Source organism: Podarcis tiliguerta (assembly GCF_965153285.1).
Source record: "Podarcis tiliguerta genome assembly, chromosome: 1".
Classification (NCBI taxonomy): Eukaryota; Metazoa; Chordata; class Lepidosauria; order Squamata; family Lacertidae; genus Podarcis; species Podarcis tiliguerta.
Genome location: NC_139534.1, coordinates 16,940,754 through 16,961,796, shown reverse-complemented (window position 1 = coordinate 16,961,796; position 21,043 = coordinate 16,940,754). Strand labels below are relative to the sequence as shown.

At 45.4% G+C, this 21,043-nt stretch overlaps 1 long non-coding RNA gene across 1 annotated transcript in view; it reads left to right on the top strand.

Moving 5' to 3' along the window:
* LOC310665336 overlaps positions 1–15,323 on the top strand; it is a 93,767-nt gene extending 78,444 nt beyond the window's left edge. Inside the window, exon 5 of the long non-coding RNA XR_014505406.1 lies at positions 15,087–15,323. This is a non-coding gene — a long non-coding RNA (uncharacterized lncRNA). The remainder of the gene's footprint in view (positions 1–15,086) is intronic.
* The last annotated feature ends 5,720 nt before the right edge of the window (positions 15,324–21,043 follow it).

Below are 21,043 nucleotides of genomic sequence, written 5' to 3'. Positions count from 1 at the left end.
GTTTTTAATCTGTGATATTTTACTGTATTTTTTGTTTCTATGGAAGCCGCCCAGAGTGGCTGGGGAAACCCAGCCAGATGGGCGGGGTACAAATAATAAATTATTATTATTATTATTATATTTTGATTAAAATATGTTGACAATGGACCCTCTAATGGAGGATGGGATACAGCAGGTGTCCCAACCTCTGAGGCCAGCCCTACTGATGTGTCACTGAGGAGGGAAGATTGGACAGATATTTGAAGTGAGAGCTCTCATTTATGCACTTGGAAGTAAGTACCACTATGTTCAAGGTGTTTTACTTCCCAAGAAGTGTGTTTAGGGTGGCAGCCATAACAACACTTATCTGGGAGTAAAGCCCATTGAACATAAAGAGACTTGCACATCTGAGTCATCGTGCAAACCATGAAGACCATCCCCTGAGCGATGCCTTTGCAGACGCCTTAAAAATACAAATGACTGCAGTGAAGGAATAGACATCCATTTATGTCTATTTAAATGTATACTCGCCTTTTTATGCAGCGCACATGCAAGGTGCCTTACTGCAACTTGAAAACAAGATATTATGTGAATATAAATAAAATCCATTTTGAAATGCAATAACATCACTGATAGCAGGCAATAAAACAGTCAAAGCTGCAGCGAAAAACAGAAGTAAAAGCATGAACCGCAAACCACTCAAAGTCTCCAGATGAAAAAGGAAAAATGGCTTCACTGCTCTCTTATAGTGGGTAATGAAGGGCCTAGATGGAGAAAATTATCCTACAACTTGGGTGCCACCATTGAAAAGTCCCCTTCTCACATCCCGAAATATTCATCAGTGTTTAGAGCAGAAGGGGCTCAGAAGCCAAGAGTAAATAATATAGCCGAAGATGGATAAAGTGAAATGTTCCGTGATGCGGAAAATGTAACTATTGACATTCTTAACATAGTTCAGACATTCCCAAAGTGCTTCTTCCCCAAATACCCACTACAGTGGTACCTCAGGTTAAGTACTTAATTCGTTCCAGACGTCCGTACTTAACCTGAAACTGTTCTTAACCTGAAGCACCACTTTAGCTAATGGGGCCTCCCACTGCCACCGCGCCGCCAGAGCACGATTTCTGTTCTCATCCTGAAGCAAAGTTCTTAACCTGAAGCACTATTTCTGGGTTAGCGGAGTCTGTAACCTGAAGCGTATGTAACCTGACGCGTATGTAACCTGAGGTACCACTGTATTTACATTACAAAGCACAGCACATAAAATACTAACAGGTTTTATAGCGTAGTGGTGCTTTCCCTAAGTAGACACTGCCTTTGTGCAGATCTATATTTAGATGCGGGACGCGGGTGGCACTGTGGGTTAAATCACAGAGCCTAGGGCTTGCTGATCAGAAGGTCAGCGGTTCGAATCCCCGCGACGGGGTGAGCTCCCGTTGCTCAGTCCCTGCTCCTGCCAACCTAGCAGTTCAAAAGCACGCCAGTGCAAGTAGATAAATAGGTACTGCTCCAACAGGAAGGTAAACGGTGTTTCCGTGCGCTGCTCTGGTTCGCCAGAAGCGACTTTGTCATGCTGGCCACATGACCCGGAAGCTGTACGCCGGCTCCCTCAGCCAATAAAGCGAGATGAGCGCCGCAACCCCAGAGTCGTCCACAACTGGACCTAATGGTCGGGGGTCCCTTCACCTTTTTATGTTTAGATGCAGGCAGGGCTGTCTTTAGCATATGGTCCGCCAGGGTTCAAAGATCTGCCCAGCACCCCCAAATTTAGCTTAGTCCCCAAATTAACTTTTATTATGCTTATGTCAGACACCACGCTTACACCTTATCTCTTGTTTAGGAAAGAAGGGAGGAAAAAGAAACAAACTTTTTTATTTGCTCATTTATTTACAATACACCTATACTTAATTTTGTGCGCATGGAGCCGTTGAGAATGAAAAGCACCATCTTTGTGAATGACAAGCGCCACCACTTGTGCGGCGCATCTTTGGTGAATGAGCGCACAAAGTCAAAAGTCCTTTAGTGAAACAGTAGGTATACATTTCGGTAATACCTAGGTATATAAGTATTTTGTTTTTCTAGCTTGATCAAAATTATTTATTATTTCATAACAGGTACATAGTTAAGAACTTAGGCAGCTTCAGACTTAAGTAAAAGTGGATTGATAATGGGATAAAATGAAAAATTTAAGGTTAGATTGTTAAGATAAATTATAGAACAAAAATTGAGTAAGATGGAAAGAATTTGCTGAAATAGTTAATTGAAATAGAATACAAAAAAGGGAGGTGTGAGGAGGTCGATGAACCAAGTTAATGAAAGGTAAAGATATGGAATATTGGATGTGTGTGTTTAATGTATTTTTTTTCTTTTTCATTTTTCTCTTTTTTCTTTTTTTTCCGTATTGTTGTAGTGTTTTTTTTTATTGTAATTGTAATGTATGTTTTGTTAAATTTATGTTGTTTCCTTTTTTCTCTTTTTCTTTTTCCTGTAATTTCCAAACCCTTAATAAATATTTTATATAAAAAAAAGAACTTAGGCGGCTTCAGCGGCGGGTGCCCGGCACCCCCTAGAATTTGGCGCCTGGGTGCCCTGCACCCCTTGCACCCCCAGGTAAAGACGGCCCTGGGTGCAGGGCTGGCATGACACAGTTTATCCTCTGAGACAAGTTGTGGTCATTGCTGTCTTTGTTTTTCTCTGCCATCCCCTGCTGGTGCCGTTACCACCTTTTGTCCCCACCTCTGCTCCCCACCGCTGTCTTTTCCGCCACCCTCCTTCTCTTCCTCCCTGCTCTGGCCTCGCTATTGCTGTCTCTGAAGGAGCGTCTCCACCCCCATTGTTCTACCCGGACACTGAGGTCCAGCGCCAAGGATCTTTTGCTGGTTCCCTCACTGCTAGAAGCCAAGTTACAGGGAACCAGGCAGAGGGCCTTCTCGGTAGTGGCACCCGCCCTGTGGAACGCCCTCCCACCAGATGTCAAAGAGAACAACAACTACCAGACTTTTAGAAGACATCTGAAGGCAGCCCTCTTTAGGGAAGCTTTGAATGTTTGGTGCATTACTGTATTTTAATATTTTGTTGAAAGCCGCCCAGAGTGGCTGCGGAAGCCCAGCCAGATGGGTGGGGTATAAATAATAAATTATCATCATCATCGTCATCATCTCTCCTGCTCCTCCTGCTGCCATCTGGGGCTATTCTTGCCTCTCAGTGATGTACACTGCATTCTGATTAAGAGGTCCTTCCGTCGCAGGGAGGGGAGATATAAACATCCATTCCAAATGTCTCTCTTCTTCCAGACCTGTTTGACATGTCTGAAAATCTAAGCAATCCTTCGATTGCCCAGACTCCAACCTCACAGCCATAGAATCACCATGTAGGCCACAAGCTTAACATGAGTCAACAGTGTGATGCAGCAGCAAAAAATGGCAAAAGCTATTCTAGGCTGTATCAGCAGAAGTATAGTGTCCCAGTCACTCTATTCTGTCTTGGCCAGATCTTGCCTGGAGTACTGTGTTCTAGGTACCACAACATAAGTATATTGACGAGCTGGAATTTGTGCAAAGGATGGAGACCAGGATGATCAAGGGTCTGGAAACCAAGCCTTATGAGGAATGGTTGAGAGAATGGGTCATGTTTAGCCTGGTAAAGAGACTGAGAGAAAACCATCTTCACACTGGAGAGCCAGTGTGGTGTAGTGGTTAAGAGCAGTGGACTCGTAATCTGGTGAACCGGGTTCGCTTCCCTGCTCCTCCACATGCAGCTGCTGGGTGACCTTGGGCCAGTCACACTTCTCTGAAGTCTCTCAGCCCCACTCACCTCACAGAGTGTTTGTTGTGGGGGAGGAAGGGAAAGGAGAATGTTAGCCGCTTTGAGACTCCTTCGGGTAGTGATAAAGCGGGATATCAAATCTGAACTCTTCTTCTTCTTCTTCTTCTTCTTCTTCTTCTTCTTCTTCTTCTTCTTCAAATATCTTAAGGACTGTCACACAGAAGAAGGAGCAAGCTTGTTTTCTCTTTCTCTGGAGGCTAGGACCCGAACCAATATCTTCAAGTTACAAGAGAGGAAGCTATACATTAGGAATAACGTTCTGACAGTAAGAGATGTCAGTCTCCTGCAAGACAAGCTGGACTCTCCTTCCTTGGAGGTTTTTAAGCAGAGGTTGGTTAGCCATCTGTCCTGTGTGATCTAGTTGAGATTCCTGCACCACAAGGGGTTGGACTAGATTACCCACCAGATCCTTTCCAACTCTACAATTCTATGAGCTGGAAAAGACTTTCTGTTCATCTAGTTCAGGGGTTGTCAAATAGGTCGTTACTGCCCACTAGTGGGCGTTTCAGGATTCTAGGTGGGCGGTAGGGGGTTCTACGGCACAAGCTGAATCCCCCTTCCACCGAGCACTGGTGGGCGGTAAGGAAATTTTACCATCAAGAAAGATGCATTAGTGGGCAGTAGGTATAAAAAGGTTGACTACCCCGATCTAGTTCAACCTCAAGCCATCATGCAACAAGCACACTATAAAAAGATGCACCCAGTTTCCTAACAAAGCTGCAAGGAAGGTGTACATTGGCTTTTGGTTTAACAAAGTACAGTGGTACCTCTGGTTACAAACTTAATTCATTCTGGGTATCCATTTTTAAGCTGAAACCGTTCTTATCCTGAGGTGCGCTTTCACTAATGGGGCCTCCTGCTGCTCATGTGCCTCTGGCGCGCGATTTATGTTTGCATCAGGGGCAAAGTTCACAACTAGGAGCAGCTACTTCCGGGTTAGCAGAGCTCGTAACCTGAAGCGTTCATAACCAGAAGTGCTTGTAACCAGAGGTACCATTTTCTTTAAGCCTTTCCACCCTAACTGTCATTCGTGGCTCTGTTAGAATTCCTACTCCATGATTGCAGTCATGGGATTGTTGTCTATCATATGACGGTGTGTGTTTTGACTCCACAGAGTGGAAAGTGATGGAAACAGGATGTTTGTGTTACTATTGTCCTTTGTTCTTTTTCTCTTTGCTGTCTGATGCTAGAGAGAGAGGGAGCCAGGTTGCAGTACTCTGTGTGTGTTTATATGTAAATAAAGTAGATTAGCCAAAATGCTGAGTTGCTGAGGTCTGTTATGCAAACTGCGCAAACTCTGCGGATCCCTAAGTGTGCCGGTGTTGGTTGGCATCGGTCGCTGTGATGTTCGGGCTGAAGAAAGCTTTTGAAGCTCCTGAACGATTGACAGGGAACATGCCAGTTGGGCATGTGTCTCTGCCAGGGTCCTACTCGAGTGTAGGCTGAACTCCTAACAGGTTCTACAAGACATCTTGTAACAGCATAGAAAGAGAACTATTTATTTAGTGCCTAGAATTCTGGGTGGAGTCAACCCTGAGCAAATGGCCTTGTCGTTAAAAAACCAACAACTTAAACCCATTATTATATATTGCAGGCCTCCAAGGCTGCACTCTAAAGCGTGTTAAATGCATGTAGGTTCCATTGATGTTTATGGATTTAAGCTCACTTAATATTCTCGGGACTGTGCCCATGGCTACATTACACAAAAGGGTTAAGTGTTTCAGTATTGATACTAGAAGCATTGTAATTAGGAACAGGTGCATATAAATTAGAATAGGTTGGCAGGCTAATTGTTATTAATGAATTCCTCTGTAATAAAACTTTACATAATGAAATGCATAATTAGAACATTAATGACCAAGAAGATTACTTCAGTTTTAGTCCACATTTTAGCCTTAGGTGGAACCGGCTGTTTCTAAAACGGCGCCATGCCTGCATTATGCTGGTGTTTGTTTTACAGATAATCTGATCCCCCGCCCCCAGTTAACAGAGTTATTTGTCTTTCAACAAGCATGTCACAAAATAGGACTCTGTTCTACCCAGGGAATTTTGTTATAACCGAGTCACAACATTCAATTTTAACGTATGAATATGCTAAAACCTTCCCTTTCCAGAAATGGTTCTTTGGGTAGGACGTACAGAAGTAATATTGGTTCCTGAGCAAAACCTGGATATCTCCTCTGTCAGACAGAAATGTGGAAGGTGGCTACACAACTGGGAAAATGCACAAAATGGTGCCCCGCCACCCTGACTCCATCTTGCCTGAGAGTTACCCAGGAAAAGACGGTTGACCTTTAAACATCCTCAAGGTTCTTTCCACAGCCTAACAAATGTACCATATTTTTTGCCCTATAGGACACACTTTTCCCCCTCCAAAAATGAAGGGGAAATCTGGGTGCATCCTATGGGGCGAATGCAGGCTTTCGCTGAAGCTTGGAGAGCGAGAGGGGTCGGTGCGCACCGACCCCTCTCGCTCTCCAGGCTTCAGGAACACATCCGCAGCCTAGGCAGCCCTGCGGGAGGTCCCGCATGGATGTCTAGGCTGCAGATAGCAGCCTGCTTCCCGGAGCGTCGGGTGCCCTGAAAGCAGAGCGCCCGGCGCTTCAGGAACACATCCGCAGCCTAGGCAGCCCTGTGGGAGGTCCCGCAGGGCTGTCTACGCTGCGGCTAGCAGCCTGCTTCCCAGAGCGTCGGGTGCCCTGAAAGCAGAGTGCCCGGTGCTTCGGGAACACATCCGCAGCCTGGGCAGCCCTGTGGGAGGTCCCGCAGGGCTGTCTAGGCTGCGTATAGCAGCCTGCTTCCCGGAACGTCGGGCGCCCTGAAAGCAGAGCGCCCGGCGCTTCAGGAACAAGTCCGCAGCCTAGGCAGCCCTGCGGGAGTTCCCCGCAGGGCTCCCCACGCTGCGGATAGCAGCCTGCCGCCCTGAAGCAGAGCGCCCCTCGCGCCGGACAGACATCCGTAGCGTGGGGAGCCCTCCAGGAGTTCCTCGCAGGGCTCCCCACGCTGTGGATAGCAGCCTGCCGCCCGGCGGGCAGGGCACCCTGAAGCAGAGCACCCAGCACCAGGCAGACATCGGCCAGCCCCACAAGCTTGGGGGAGAGCAGGGAGGCGCAGCGCCGCCATCCTGCTGTTCCTCGACCTGGTTTGGTTTCCCCGACCTGCTTTTGGGGGGGAAATAAAGGAAGAATTTTTTTCCTTTATTTCCCCCCCAAAAAACTAGGTGCGTCCTATGGGACGGAGCGTCCTATGGGACGAAAAATACGGTACATGTGAAATCTGAGAAAGACCAAGACTGTAGCTGATTGGTCACTTGCTTTATCGACAGATCAATTGCCTCCACCCTCTTTTCCTGGGATACAACACAGTGCCCAGCTTTTAAGATGCTATTGTTTCTGCCTATTCCCTGCCAGAATGGAACCCGAAAATCCATTCCAAAACCAAAGCATTCCAAAACCAAGGCGCACTTTCCCATAGAATGTAATGCAAAATGGATTAATCCGTTCCAGACTTTGAAAACAACCCCCTAAAACAGCAATCTAACATGAATTTTACTATCTAACGAGACCATTGATCCATAAAATGAATGCAATAAACAGTGTACTGAAGTCACACAATCAATCAATCAATCAATCAATCGGTAGCTGAACTGGGTTCCACACAAAAAAAGAAAGAGACACAAAAACGCAAAATAAATAGCAAAAACAGACAGACCTCAGCGTTACACTCAAAATGGAAGTGTGGCACTCAAATCGGAAGCGTCACACTTAAAACGGAGCATGTTCGGCTTCAAAAAAAAAGTTCACAAACTGGAACACTTACTTCCGGGTTTGCAGTGTTTGGGTTCCATATTGTTTGAGTTCCAAGGCGTTTGAGAACCAAAGTACCACTATATTGGTATGTGTGTGCTTTGGATTCAAACAAAAATCAGTCATAGCTTTGGCTCTGGCTCTCTGGAGGGATTTGGCCATCAGAAATAGCTCTAAAAAAAACTCAACAACTTTTGTGTCCATATTTTCACTTTTTGAAATATGGTGACCCTATTCTGGCCTAGGACTTGCTGATCAGAAGGTTGGCAGTTCGAATCCCTATGACGGGGTGAGCTCCCGTTGCTCGGTCCCAGCTCCTGCCCACCTAGCAGTTCAAAAGCACGTCAAAGTGAAAGATAAATAGGTACCACTCCGGCGGGAAGGTAAACAGCGTTTCCATGCGCTGCTCTGGTTCGCCAGAAGCAGCTTAGTCATGACCCGGAAGCTGTACGCCGGCTTCCTCGGACAATAAAGCGAGATGAGCGCCGCAACCCCAGAGTCAGCCACGACTGGACCTAACGGTCAGGGGTCCCTTTACCTTTAGCTTCAGCTTCCCAGTCTACTTCTTCCTTCCCAGTCTTCTTCTTCCTTCCAGTTTCTAGCTCACATAACTCAGCTCTCAACTCTGCCTTTGTCTTCTGACTACCAGTGATCTGAGGGTGGGGCCCAACCTATTTGTTATCTGGCATAAAGCCACTTACTTTGTTACCTTAATGGCCCATACTTAAGGGCCATTACCCCACCAGGAAGCTAGCCTGGCTATTTAGCTTCAGCAAGGCGATGGCCTCACATGCTTTTCATCCATAGCCTGGGAAATCTTTGTTCCTTGCACATAGCTGTCGCTGTCGCTCTACTCAAGCAGCAATTGTATTTTGATTTTCATACGTACAGGTGTTGTAGCAGTTCTAAAATATGGATAAGTGTGCAGTGGCGTAGCGTGGGGGGTGCAGGGGGGGCCGGCCGCACTGGGCGCAACATCGGGGGGGGGGGCGCTCGCACTCACAGCTCTCTGCCCCTACCTGGCTCACTCACTCTCTCTCACTGCAGTCCCGCTGTGCGAATCCGATCCGAGCCGCTGGGTCGTCGCCCACTGTGGAGGGGAGGGTGCCAGGCGTGCGGTGCGGTGCGGAGAGAGAGCGAGGGACTATCTGGGGGAGGGACAGTGCAGCGGGGGGGGGGGGCGGCGCAAATTACTTGCCTTGCCCCGGGTGCTGACAACCCACGCTATGCCACTGCAAGTGTGTAGTCCTAATCTGAGAAGACACTCGCTCCAGCTGCATAGCATGACATGCAGCTGCATCGTGAAGGCATGCCAAACATGTTCATTTTTAAGTAGAAGACTAAAATATAATATCGGAACAATTGAATGAAATCTCTACAATTCAGTGCAGGAAATATTTTCATTTCTTCCCTCCCTTCCAGTCTTAGACACACACTATTTCTGTGTTTCTGCTTTCTTGTCAAGGTGCTTGTATTTAGTGAAAGTGCAACCCGGGGCAGTACTGTATACTGAACAGGAAATGTTTAGGTATGTTACAAATGTGTAGCTCTACTCAGTCACAGCAAAATGTGTGCAAATAAATGGCATATAAATGGTGCGCTGGGCCTCGGGGGAAATAATATGTGTAAGACGTACGGCAGGTATAAGCCAGAATAAAATATTCATAAGAACACTGAGTAAAGCTCAGAGAGAGGCTTGCAAACGTGAAGAAAACTGTTCTTTGAAGAAACGCCTGTGTTATTATGGGGTTATGTGGCACAGTAGATTAATATACCAGGCTGTCACTTCTGTTAACCTGGCTTTAAATCTAACTTGTTAAAAGCTTCCTTGTGCGCATGTGAGCTCCGAGCAAATTCCTTTCGGTGGAGAAGAGAGTGAGAACAAGAGAGGGAAAGGGCATAGCTTGGCAAATGTCTATTGCTGGAGTGTGCAGGAAAAGAGCTGTGAAGTTTACTCAAGGTCACCTCAGAAAGCAAACACGCTCACATATCATAATTCCTCCTCGCCCCCAGCTAGCAAGTTCTAAATCATGAAGGGGGTTTTCAGGCATGATAAAATTGGTTGCAAGTGCTGCGTACCCTCCATTTCTCTGATGAACATAAAGGTAAAGGTAAAGGTACCCCTGCCCGTATGGGCCAGTCTTGACAGACTCTAGGGTTGTGCACCCATCTCACTCAAAGAGGCCGAGGGCCAGCGCTGTCCGAAGACACTCCCAGGTCACGTGGCCAGCGTGACATCGCTGCTCTGGCGAGCCAGAGCCGCACACGGAAACGCCGTTTACCTTCCCGCTAGTAAGCGGTCCCTATTTATCTACTTGCACCCATGGGTGCTTTCGAACTGCTAGGTTGGCAGGCGCTGGGACCGAACAGTGGGAGCACACCCCGCCGCGGGGATTCGAACCGCCGACCTTTCGATCGGCAAGCCCTAGGCACTGAGGCTTTAGCCCACAGCGCCACCCACATCCCTTCTGATGAACATAGGGACATCCGATTCAATAATAATAATAATAATAATAATAATAATAATAATAATACTTTTATTATTTCTATTCTGCCCATCTGACTGGGTTGCCCCAGCCAACACTGGGTGGCTTCCAACATATATAAAAAATAGGGGGAAATTATGGATGATATCTTTTATTGATAAACGTTACGTTGTAATTCCTAATAAAACTTTATTTTTAAAAAAATCACAGTGGCATATAAATTAAGCAGAAAATGGATGCAATTTAATACAACTCATAGTGACTCAAGGTACCGGAAATGACTGCTGTGTGCCAGTAAATGTGCTCTCAGAAGGGGCTGCTTCATTCAGTGCCGCAGCAGATGACTCTCTGGTGCAAGATCTTGCATAGCTTTTGGTCACGATTTCTTTTTCACCCTCAAAGAGATGAGGACGGCATCAACCCATCACTCTGGCTGGGCCAAAGTGGGGAGAAACTCAATACAGTGGTACCTCAGGTTAAGTATTTAATTTGTTCCGGAAGTCTGTTCTTAACCTGAAACTGTTCTTAACCTGAAGCACCACTTTAGCTAATGGGGCCTCCTGCTGCCGCTGCGCCGCCAGAGCCCGATTTCTGTTCTCATCCTGAAGCAAAGTTCTTAACCCGAGGTACTATTTCTGGGTTAGCAGAGTCTGTAACCTGAACCGTATGTAACCTGAAGCGTATGTAACCCGAGGTACCACTGTGCACTTCACTTTTAAAGCTGAATCGATCACATTTGCACTTTCTGAAACAGTAGGAGAATAGCTTGTTCTGCTAACGTATTGGTGGATTTGTCCCTGTGTAACCGCAGCCTAGACTGAACAAGGCCACATCCACACCATATATTTAAAGCACTCTTATTCCAATTTAACAGTCATGGCTCCCCCCCAAAAAAGATTCCTGGGAACCAAAGTTTATTAAAGGTACTGACTGCACAGACCTACAGTTCCCAGCACCCTTAACAAACTCCATTCCCCAGGATTCTCCATGTCTGCGAAACTGGTGTAAGCGAGCATTAAATGTACGGTGTTGGATGTGACCCAAATCTCTCTGCCATGAATCAATGTTCAGGTACAAAGGAAAAGTATCCCTTAATAAACTCTTGCTTCTAAATGTCAAAACATTCAATTTCCTGAAAGGACAGCTCCTTTTGTGCGCCTCAAAAGGTTCTCCTCAGCTTCTCCCCCTGTATTCTCCTTAACTTTTAAAAAATAAACACCGGCAACAGATTCTGAAAATAGCTGCCTGGACCTGGGGGTCACCTGCACATCGAGAAGCTCTCCAGAGGAATTGTTTGTCAAACACTGCATTGAGGGGAGAATTAAAACTGCTGAACTTCAGATGTTAATGAGAAATATGCCAGTTCCCAAGGTCCCTCTACTTGCAATGGCATTTGCCTTCTGCTCTGCTCTTGTTTAGGTTTGCAGAATTAATTACTCTACTCAGTATATGGGAGGAATTTGTCTCAGATGCTCGATGTTGCATTGTCTGGTTCAGAGCGGAGCTTCTGCAATCCGCTAATGAATGCCAAAGCATTTTGTGTAGACACTGAGCTCAAAATCAGGGGTGGAGGGGAAGGCAAGAGGAGGAACTGGAACAGGGCAAAGGAAAACATTGCACTGAGCAGAAACATACTGTTCAGTGTTTGGGGGTGCCAGACTCCCCTAAATTCCTGGACCCAGTAAGTGTTAGAAATTAATCAAGCCTCCTGAAGTGCTGGATCCATCAAGGGTTAAAATATAAGCCAGGCCAGCTTCCTTATGAGGTAATTGCCTGGGAGATGAGCCATTGAGAGAGAAATAAAGGGAAAGGTGATGAGCCTTTGAGAAAGCAAGAGAGAGAAAGAGTGGGGGCCCTCAACCAGTTCTTAGTTAGAAGATAAAGCCACAGTTTGAAGCAGAATTGAGTTTTTGCTATGATGTGGCCTAGAAAAGAAAGGTTCCAGACTGGAAAAGGCAGAGAGCGCCATGGCTGATTTGTGTTTCAATCCAAGACTTCAGCTAAGGGAGAGGGAAAATAAATCCTCTTCGGGTATTAATGCTGTGAACCCTTCCAGCATAGGCTCAGGTAGTACATATGTGTAAATAAACCATATATCATAAAGACACTGCAGTCTCTGCTGTGCCTAATTTTGAAAAGGAAACATGGACCCTGAGTAAATGCCTGAAACCCTTGGAATCTCTCATTGCTCGGAGACTGGGGTGGCATGCAACAACACATAGGTTTTCTCAGGTTACCTGCCTGAGATGCTGCATTTAACATCAGAGAGGGTGTTGCTCTCCTACGTATTTGAGACTTTGACAAGTGACATGTTGCATTTGCGAATGGGCTGTCATCTGTGAAATACTGCAGGCAGAAAATTTCTATCAGCTTCTGTGATTCTGAGAGCAGTGCTTTTCAAGTACAGTTTATATTTGTAGCAGGCTTCCTCAAACTCGGCCCTCCAGATGTTTTGAGACTACCATTCCCATCATCCCTGACCACTGGTCTGTTAGGATTCTTGCTCAGTGTTTGCAGTAATGGGATTGTTTTCTATCACATGACAGTGTATGTTTTCATTTCACAGTGTGGGAAGTGACGGAGACAGGATGCTTTGGTATTACTGTGTTTCTGTGATGAGGGACTATTGTCCTTTGTTCTTTCTCTCTTTGCTGTCTGATGAGAAAGAGGAAGGAGCTGAGTCAGAATGCTCCAAGTGTATTATATGTAAATAAAGTAGTTTAGCCAAAATGCCAAGCTATTGAGTCTGTTACTTGAACTGCTAACACTCTGCAGGTTCTGTAAGCGTGCTAATGCGTCTTGGTATCAATCGCTGTGATGTTCAGGCTGGAGAAAGCTTTTGAAGCTCCCGACCGACCAGTAGGGAGAGAACATGTCAGCCAGGCATGTGTCTCTACCAGGGTCCTACACGCGAGTAGTGACGTTCCTGACTAGCTAAGGATCATGGGAGTTGTAGGCCAAAAACATCTGGAGGGCCGTGTTTGAGGAAGCCTGATTTGGAATGGACACTGGTTTGGGATTCTAGGGTCCTGAGCGATAGAAAGACTTCAGGCTTTGTGGCATTGTGCTCGATTATGTTCTACTTACATTCCCACCACCACCAATCTGTGCCCTCCTCTTCATTTCTGCTTACTATGTCACATTTGTTACTATTTGCATAGGCACCCAAGCAGTTACACTGGGTGTGCGATACATGCTGAAGTCTCTGGTCCCAGTTGTGCAATGGAATCTATAAACAGATGGGTGATTCTGCTTTGTAGGATTAACGCTGGTCCTTTGAAAAGGACTCACAACACTCTGCAATGAGATTACATTGTCTCCTGTTTTGTATTTGTCAACTGAATGGTAATTTACTTTGATAAGGTTTCCTTATCTGCTGGTTAGACACAGACAGATGGAGTGCCAGTGCTTAGATGGTCAGAGCATTGTGGGGAGCTGTATCCAAATAATCTCTCTCTCTCTCTCTCTCTCTCTCTCTCTCTCTCTCTCTCTCTCTCCAGTGATGGCTTGTATAGATTGCCACAGCACAGCCTTACCCAACCTCCAGATGTAGTTGGACTCCAACTTCCATCAGGCCCATTCAAGATGACCAGTCTTCAGAGAAGATAAGAATTGTGGTCAAAAACATCTGAAGGGCACTAGTTTGAGAAGGCTAAATTAGCCATATCTGTCTCTGTGTCATGTACCTCCTTCTAGGAATCAGCTCTACCATTTTAACCCTCCCCTTTCTCAACAACATTTCCTGAATCAATTTTTCTCTCCCTCCCCCTGCCTAACTGCAGCCACAGAGGAGCCCAGTCACAGGACTGTACCTATGGGAGAGGGAGTATTTAATCCTCCCCCCTAACAATATTCCCAACAAAATCCCCACTCTTCAATGTTTGGGGCAGAGAAAAAACGGAAACTGCTTGCTCAACTACAAAATGTTGTTGGGGTTGAAGAAGAAGAAGAAGAAGAAGAAGAGTTTGGATTTGATATCCCGCCTTTCACTTCCTTTAAGGAGTCTCAAAGCGGCTAACATTCTCCTTTCCCTTCCTCCCCCACAACAAACACTCTGTGAGGTGAGTGGGGCTGAGAGACTTCAAGGAAGTGTGACTGGCCCAAGGTCACCCAGCAGCTGCATGTGGAGGAACGGAGACGCGAACCCGGTTCCCCAGATTACAAGACTACCGCTCTCAACCACTACACCACACTGGCTCTCATTTGCACCACACTGCATTCCATTTGCACCTTCAAGTGGAATGTCAATGACTGGTCATCACTAAATGACCCATGCCTGGATCTGGAAGCCCCCTGACCTAGGACAGGGACATGATGCTCATTGGGTGACCTCCATCCGGCTCCTTGGAAGGGATGCAAGTTCAGCGGCAGAACTCATGCTTTGCATGCCAAAGTTCCCAGGTTGTAACAATCCCTGCCATCTCTGGGAAGGTCTTCTCTCTGTAACTCCTGAATGGGACGCTGCTATTCTGTTCATACCAAACAGTACTGCCCTAGATGGGTCAGATTTGGTACAACTTCCTACATTCTTAAACTTGCTTGTGATGGAACTGAGGCCAATCAATCAATCAATCAATCAACCAACCGATCAATTTGTATTATGCCTTCCTAAAGTTAAAACTATGCTCAAGGCAGCTTTGTTGTTTGTTGTTGTTTAGTTGTCTTAGTTGTGCTCTGTGACCCCATGAACCAGAGCACAGCTTGGAAACCTTCACTTTCTTCTCAAAGCTTCTCCTTTTTCCTGTCCATCCATAGAGTTTTCTTGGCAAAATACTGGAGTGGTTTGCCAGTTCCTTCTCCAGGTGGATCACATTTAGTCTAAACTCTCGGCTATGACCTGTGCATCTTGGGTGGCCCTGTACGGCATAGCTCATAGCTTCTTGAAGTTATTCAAGCGCCTTCACCACGACAAGGCAGTGATCCAAGAAGGGGCAAGGCAGCTTACAACATATTAAAAACCCACATAACTACAAGTGTAACAACAGTAAAGGTAAAGGGACCCCTGACCATTAGGTCCAGTCGTGACCGACTCTGGGGTTGCGGCGCTCATCTCGCTTTATTGGCCGAGGGAGCCAACATACAGCTTCCGGGTCATGTGGCCAGCATGACTAAGCCACTTATGGCGAACCAGAGCAGCGCACGGAAACGCTCTTTACCTTCCCGCCGGAGCGGTACCTATTTATCTACTTGCACTTTGACATGTTTTCGAACTGCTAGGTTGGCAGGAGCAGGGACTGAGCAACGGGAGCTCACCCCGTCGTGGGGATTCGAACCGCCGACCTTCTGATTGGCAAGTCCTAGGCTCATTGTTTTATCCTACAGCACCACCCGCGTCCCGTAACAACGGTAGTCATAAACAATAAGTGAAACACCGAAAAGCACACAACCAAACCAATCAATTTCCACATAAACCATCAGATCCAAAATCAAGATACAAAAAATTAACAGCAACAACAGCAACAACAACCCCTCGCCATCCAAATAAAATCTCCTAAACAACCCCAGGCGAAAAGTTAGGAGCTCTCTTCTATATGTATCACTCACTACAGTCAGCATAATGGAAGGGGATATAAAGATCTCACCCCACAAAAAGGACCCTCAGAAACGCTCACTATTAGAGCCGACTCCTAATTACTGGAACCAATTGGGAAGTAACAGAACTGCCTCCTTTTTGACATAGCAAATTGTAATTAGTATAATCCTGGTGATGGGGCAGGTGAGTGACATGCTCCCCAATTAAAACAGGAAACCTGGTTAATTATCTCTTGGCTAATAACCGTGACAGTGATAAGACTCTTCCAAAGTGGTGAAAAATAATGAAGCCTTTAATGAACTTTGTGGCGAATTACATAAATCAAAGGCAACTTAATAAAGGCTTAGATTTTCTTTCTCTTTGAAATAGAGATTAGATCTTTTGAACTGTAAAGGCTAAAAGAGGTAATTATAGAAATCTGCGGACAAAGATTTGGGAGGCCAACTCTAGTCAACACGGGAGTTTTTCTAACCTCCTGGAAGGGCTCCACCCTCTTCCTTTGGTACCAGAGACTCCGCTTTCAAGTCCTGCAGAAGTGTCTACAAGAGCTGATCAAAAGCCATGCTTGGAATTCCTTTTGACAAATAAAGCTGTGCCTGGTGATATTGATGGGATTCCTCGGTTGGAGGAGAGGGTGGTACGAAAAGTCATTGGCTTATAGCTAAAGGAGTCCAAGAATGTGCTGAAGAGGCAGCATCAATGGGAGCCTCAAAGGCGTGAATGGACTGCTTAGTACTGGCCAGTCTAAAGGGTTACGACTTGGATCTGAGCAGCTGGAGAACGAGAAGGATGATGCGTCACAAGTGTCCTTAACTAGCCATGATATTGGTTCTTCAGATTTTGAAGGAACATCAAGGAAAAGAATGACATGGGAGAGTTCCTCATCAACAGTGCCTGGGCGGGCTATCTGGAGTCAACCACGGGTGGTAGGCCCAAGAAACCCACCATCTCCACCATGGCCCACCACCTGAGGACCCCAGTCTGTGCAGCATCTCACTGAGCAGGCATAACAACGGGCATTCTATGTATTTTATGTGTATTTTAATGAACTGAACAGACTGAAATAATAATAATAATAATAATAATAATAATAATAATAATATATTAAAGAGAGCTAGGCTAGAAACCCTTTTCTTTATATTCTAGCTTTCGGTCTGGAGGAAATTTTTATATGGAGGAGATTGAATTTCAAAATCTCAGTAGCACAGACAATGAATCTTGCTCTCCACTGGGGTTAGGGATACTACCTTTGTTTGGCAAGGCCGTGTTGGGATACTGCCAGGGAGACAAAGTCCATCATGACTCCACGTCGTCTCTGGACGTCCATCGATCTCCCGTAGACACGCAGTATCAGCAATTAGTGACATGAGCTCCAGAAATAGCTTGCCACATTCCAGAGCGGTGCACGCTCTATCAGCAGATAATGCAGAGCGAAAGATGCACTCAGGAGAGCATTATTTACAAGTTTATTTCTGCGTTGATCAGGACAAAGAAAAACATGACTGCCTGCTTCAGTGTTCCGGCAGAGAGAGAAACGAAAGCAAAGACACAACATAAACATCCTGTGAAACAGGAAATACGCAGGCTGTGACACAAACATCCTGCTCCCTTTTAAGGTGGAACAGAAATATCCTAACAGGCCGCTCCATACCCACAACAACTATACAATCCTCACCAACGTATAGAGCTTTCCCTTGCAAGTTTTAGCATTATGCCGTCTGCAATTTTGCAGGGAAATTTCTCGAAGGTTCTGTATTCAGAGAGGTAGTTTTCCTTGTAGTGTAGGGCAGATCAGGACCATTGCACATGTCTTGTTCTACTGTCCGTTTTGTTATGTATCCAGTGGTCTGTGTTTGCCTGAGCTTGAGTCTGGACTAAGGATTTTGAGCCCCTGTGTTCTGATTCGATACACGATATCCAATCACAGAATATTTCAGGATTTGGGCCTCTGCCATTGGCCCTTAAACTCTGAGTCATGATTCGCAGCTTGGAAGTTTAGACAGCCAATCACGTTGGGAGTGGGAGTGACCCAGGCCTGCAGAAATGTATTTAAGCAGTTGCTTTGCCCCTGCTGTCCAGTTCTGTTAGCTCAATAAAGGTTCTTGATGTTTTCACTGTGTCTTCATGCTTTATGCTGTAATCCGCAACAAATATTTGAGGCCCATGCTGAAGGAGAGGTTAAAGTGCTCTCATTCCTACAGGGTTTCCTTTTTATTGAATAGCTGTGGGCATGATAGCATGGAGAAAGTAGCAGAATATCTGAGCAATGTCATGAAACTACATCATTATAAGACCTGAGTGATACTTTTTAGCCTTATTAGGCCTGTATGGTTTTATCACAAAGCATCTCCTCCTGTGAACAGATGTCAATCTTATGTTCCAATTCATATATTCCTGTATTTTCTGTATTCCACTAAAGGTTGGTTGGTTAGTTGATTGATATATGGAGGAGCATTCACTCATGTGAACTCCTGCCACTGCCCTGCCAATGTCAGTTTTAAGTGGTACAGTCCCATTACTGGTTTACCACTTGAGCTTTGACAACTTTGAGCTAAATGAAATGAGCTGCAGACATTTCATTCCTTTCATTTGGTGGCATAGTCTGCTCTGTATCTTGCTGAAGTGCATCCTTCTTAATATCAGGTGCAAAAATCGGGAAATAAACATGGGTTGTTTTTTTTTAATGAAACCCTGCACTTGATCTGATTTCGGTTTTTGAAATTACAGGGGTTGTTATGTCCTGAATTTGCATTTCTGAACTTGTCACTGCTGACAGCTGGCAAAGTTACACTCCGCATCAATAGGGTTTTGTGTACTTTTCAAAAAAGAAAGAAAATAAAAGAAAGTCCTGTATCATCAGCATATATGGGAGAAAGCTAATAGCGCAGGGAACAGTGGAATATTAAAAAGCCATATTAATCAAATGCAGATTAAGCCTCTAAAAGAGCGCCGTCGTACAAAGAAGAACAAAACTGTGGAGTTAGGCCCATATGAAAAACTGCAAACAGCTGCACATTTTTTTTATATAAATTTTTTTAGGAAAGAAAAAATTCTATGAGAAGCATTATTTCCATGATTGAAATATTCACAAATCAGTCATTGGTACAACTAAATCTTTTCTAAATGGATGGTTTATGTATTTATGAAGGGCATCTTTTTTTGCTTCTTCCTTCATTACACGTTACCATAGCAACGGCACAAATGTGGATGGAGCACCCTTTCATCACGGTAGTTACATATTTACGTGCAAATAGCTGAAATGTATTTTTCCAAGTTCCATATTTTTAAAAACAACAATAACAGAGCATAATCAGAGTTAGGTTTCCATGTGATTTAAGAGAGCCCTTCACTCTGATCGTAAACACTGACATGGCAACAGCAAGAGCGTGCTCCAGGGCTTATGTGGGAAATATCATTCTTCCCAGAACCACTAGTAAAAAAAAAAAGGTAAAGGACCCCTTGGCGGTTAAGTCCTTTCAAAGGTGACTATGGGGGTTGCAGCGCTCATCTTGCTTTCAGGCTGAGGGAGCTGGCGTTTGTCCACAGACATCTTTCCAGGTCATGTGGCCAGCATGACTAAACTGCTTCTGGCGCAACGGGACACCGAGACAGAAACCAGAGCGCACAGAAAAGCCGTTTACCTTCCCGCCACAGCGGTACCTATCTATCTACTTGCACTAGCGTGCTTTCGAACTGCTAGGCTGGCAGGAGCTGGGACAGAGCAACGGGAGCTCACCCCACCACAGGGATTCAAACTGTTGACCTTCCAATCAGCAAGCCCAAGAGGCTCAGTGGTTTAGACCACAGCGCCACCCGCTCCCCTTAGAACCACTTCTGTGCAATCAAGTCACAGACCATCTCAGGTCTCCCAACCCAGCAGAATGTATGTTGTGAGTTCTTTTTTGAATCACCAAACTGTAGAGTTGGAAGGGGTCCCAAAGTTCCTGTATTCCAACCCCCTGGAATGCAGGAATCTCCACGAAAACTGCCCTGTGATTTTAGATTAGGCAAGTTGCACAAATTTATTTGCCCCATGAATTTCAAATTAAATGACCAAATGAAAAAGGGGTGTGGCCAGAGAGTCAATTTAATCTGCCACGGGCAGCTATTCTGGAAAAATATGAAGCAACTGCCCTAAATGCCAGCTATAAGTGACACTCAGTACTGGACTGGGCAGACAAATGGCCATTTGTGCAATCAAATTGCCGTGGTGGGTTGAGCAGATCAGAGATGATTTGTGCTCACGCTGGAGCCATGCTATAGTTGCTTCATTGCCAATATTGACGGGACTTGCCTATATTGATGGTAGGCGTGACTTGTTGGGGTTCCGACTTGCGCTGAAGCTAAATACTTGCATGCAGGTTCAGTTCCCAGTATTTTCAAATTAAAAGAAGCAGGTAGCAAGGTGACCTTTTTCATTTCATTTTATTTTGACAAAGTAATTATCATGCATGGCACGCGGGTGGCGCTGTGGGTTAAAGCCTCATTGCCTAGGGCTTGCCGATCGAAAGGTCGGCGGTTCGAATCCCCGCGGCGGGGTGCACTCCCGCTGTTCGGTCCCAGCGCCTGCCAACCTAGCAGTTCGAAAGCACCCATGGGTGCAAGTAGATAAATAGGGACCGCTTACTAGCGGGAAGGTAAACGGCGTTTCCATGTGCGGCTCTGGCTCACCAGAGCAGCGATGTCACACTGGCCATGTGACCCGGAAGTGTCTTCGGACAGCGCTGGCCCCCGGCCTCTTTGAGTGAGATGGGCGCACAACCCTACAGTCTGTCAAGACTGGCCCGTACGGGCAGGGGTACCTTTACCTTTACTTTAATAATCATGCATAAATAAGAATAAAAATATGCACCCCACCACTGAGACCATTCCGTTGTAACTATCCAACTTCCCAAAATTTCAACACCTCTTGCGATGGTTTGACCTCTTTCCGTTTGGACAGTACAAATTGTACAAATACCCTCCATATCTCCTCAGAATCATTTCTCCTGCATATTGCCTGTCTTACCTTAATGGCACATGTTAATTTATCGTTAATAGCTATATCCCACACCTCTTTATACCATTCTTCCAATTTATATTCTGCTTGCCCCTTCCACTTCCTAGCTATAATAATTTGTGCAGCTGTCAATCTCCTTAAATACCCTGTGCCAAAAAAATTGAACATATTTACACCTCCACCACACGTGAACATAATTCCCTATTTCCTGGCATCCCCTCCAACATAACATTGAATATCCCTTGCTTATTTGATTTAATCTGACTGGTGTTAAATACCATCTCCAAACTAATTTATAATAATTTTCTTTTATTCTTATGTACGTTTTCAACGTATGTTTCTCCCATATTTCCCTCCAAGGTGATCTTTTAGTTTAGCAGTCCTGGAACTCTGGAAAGACCTCCCCATTGACATT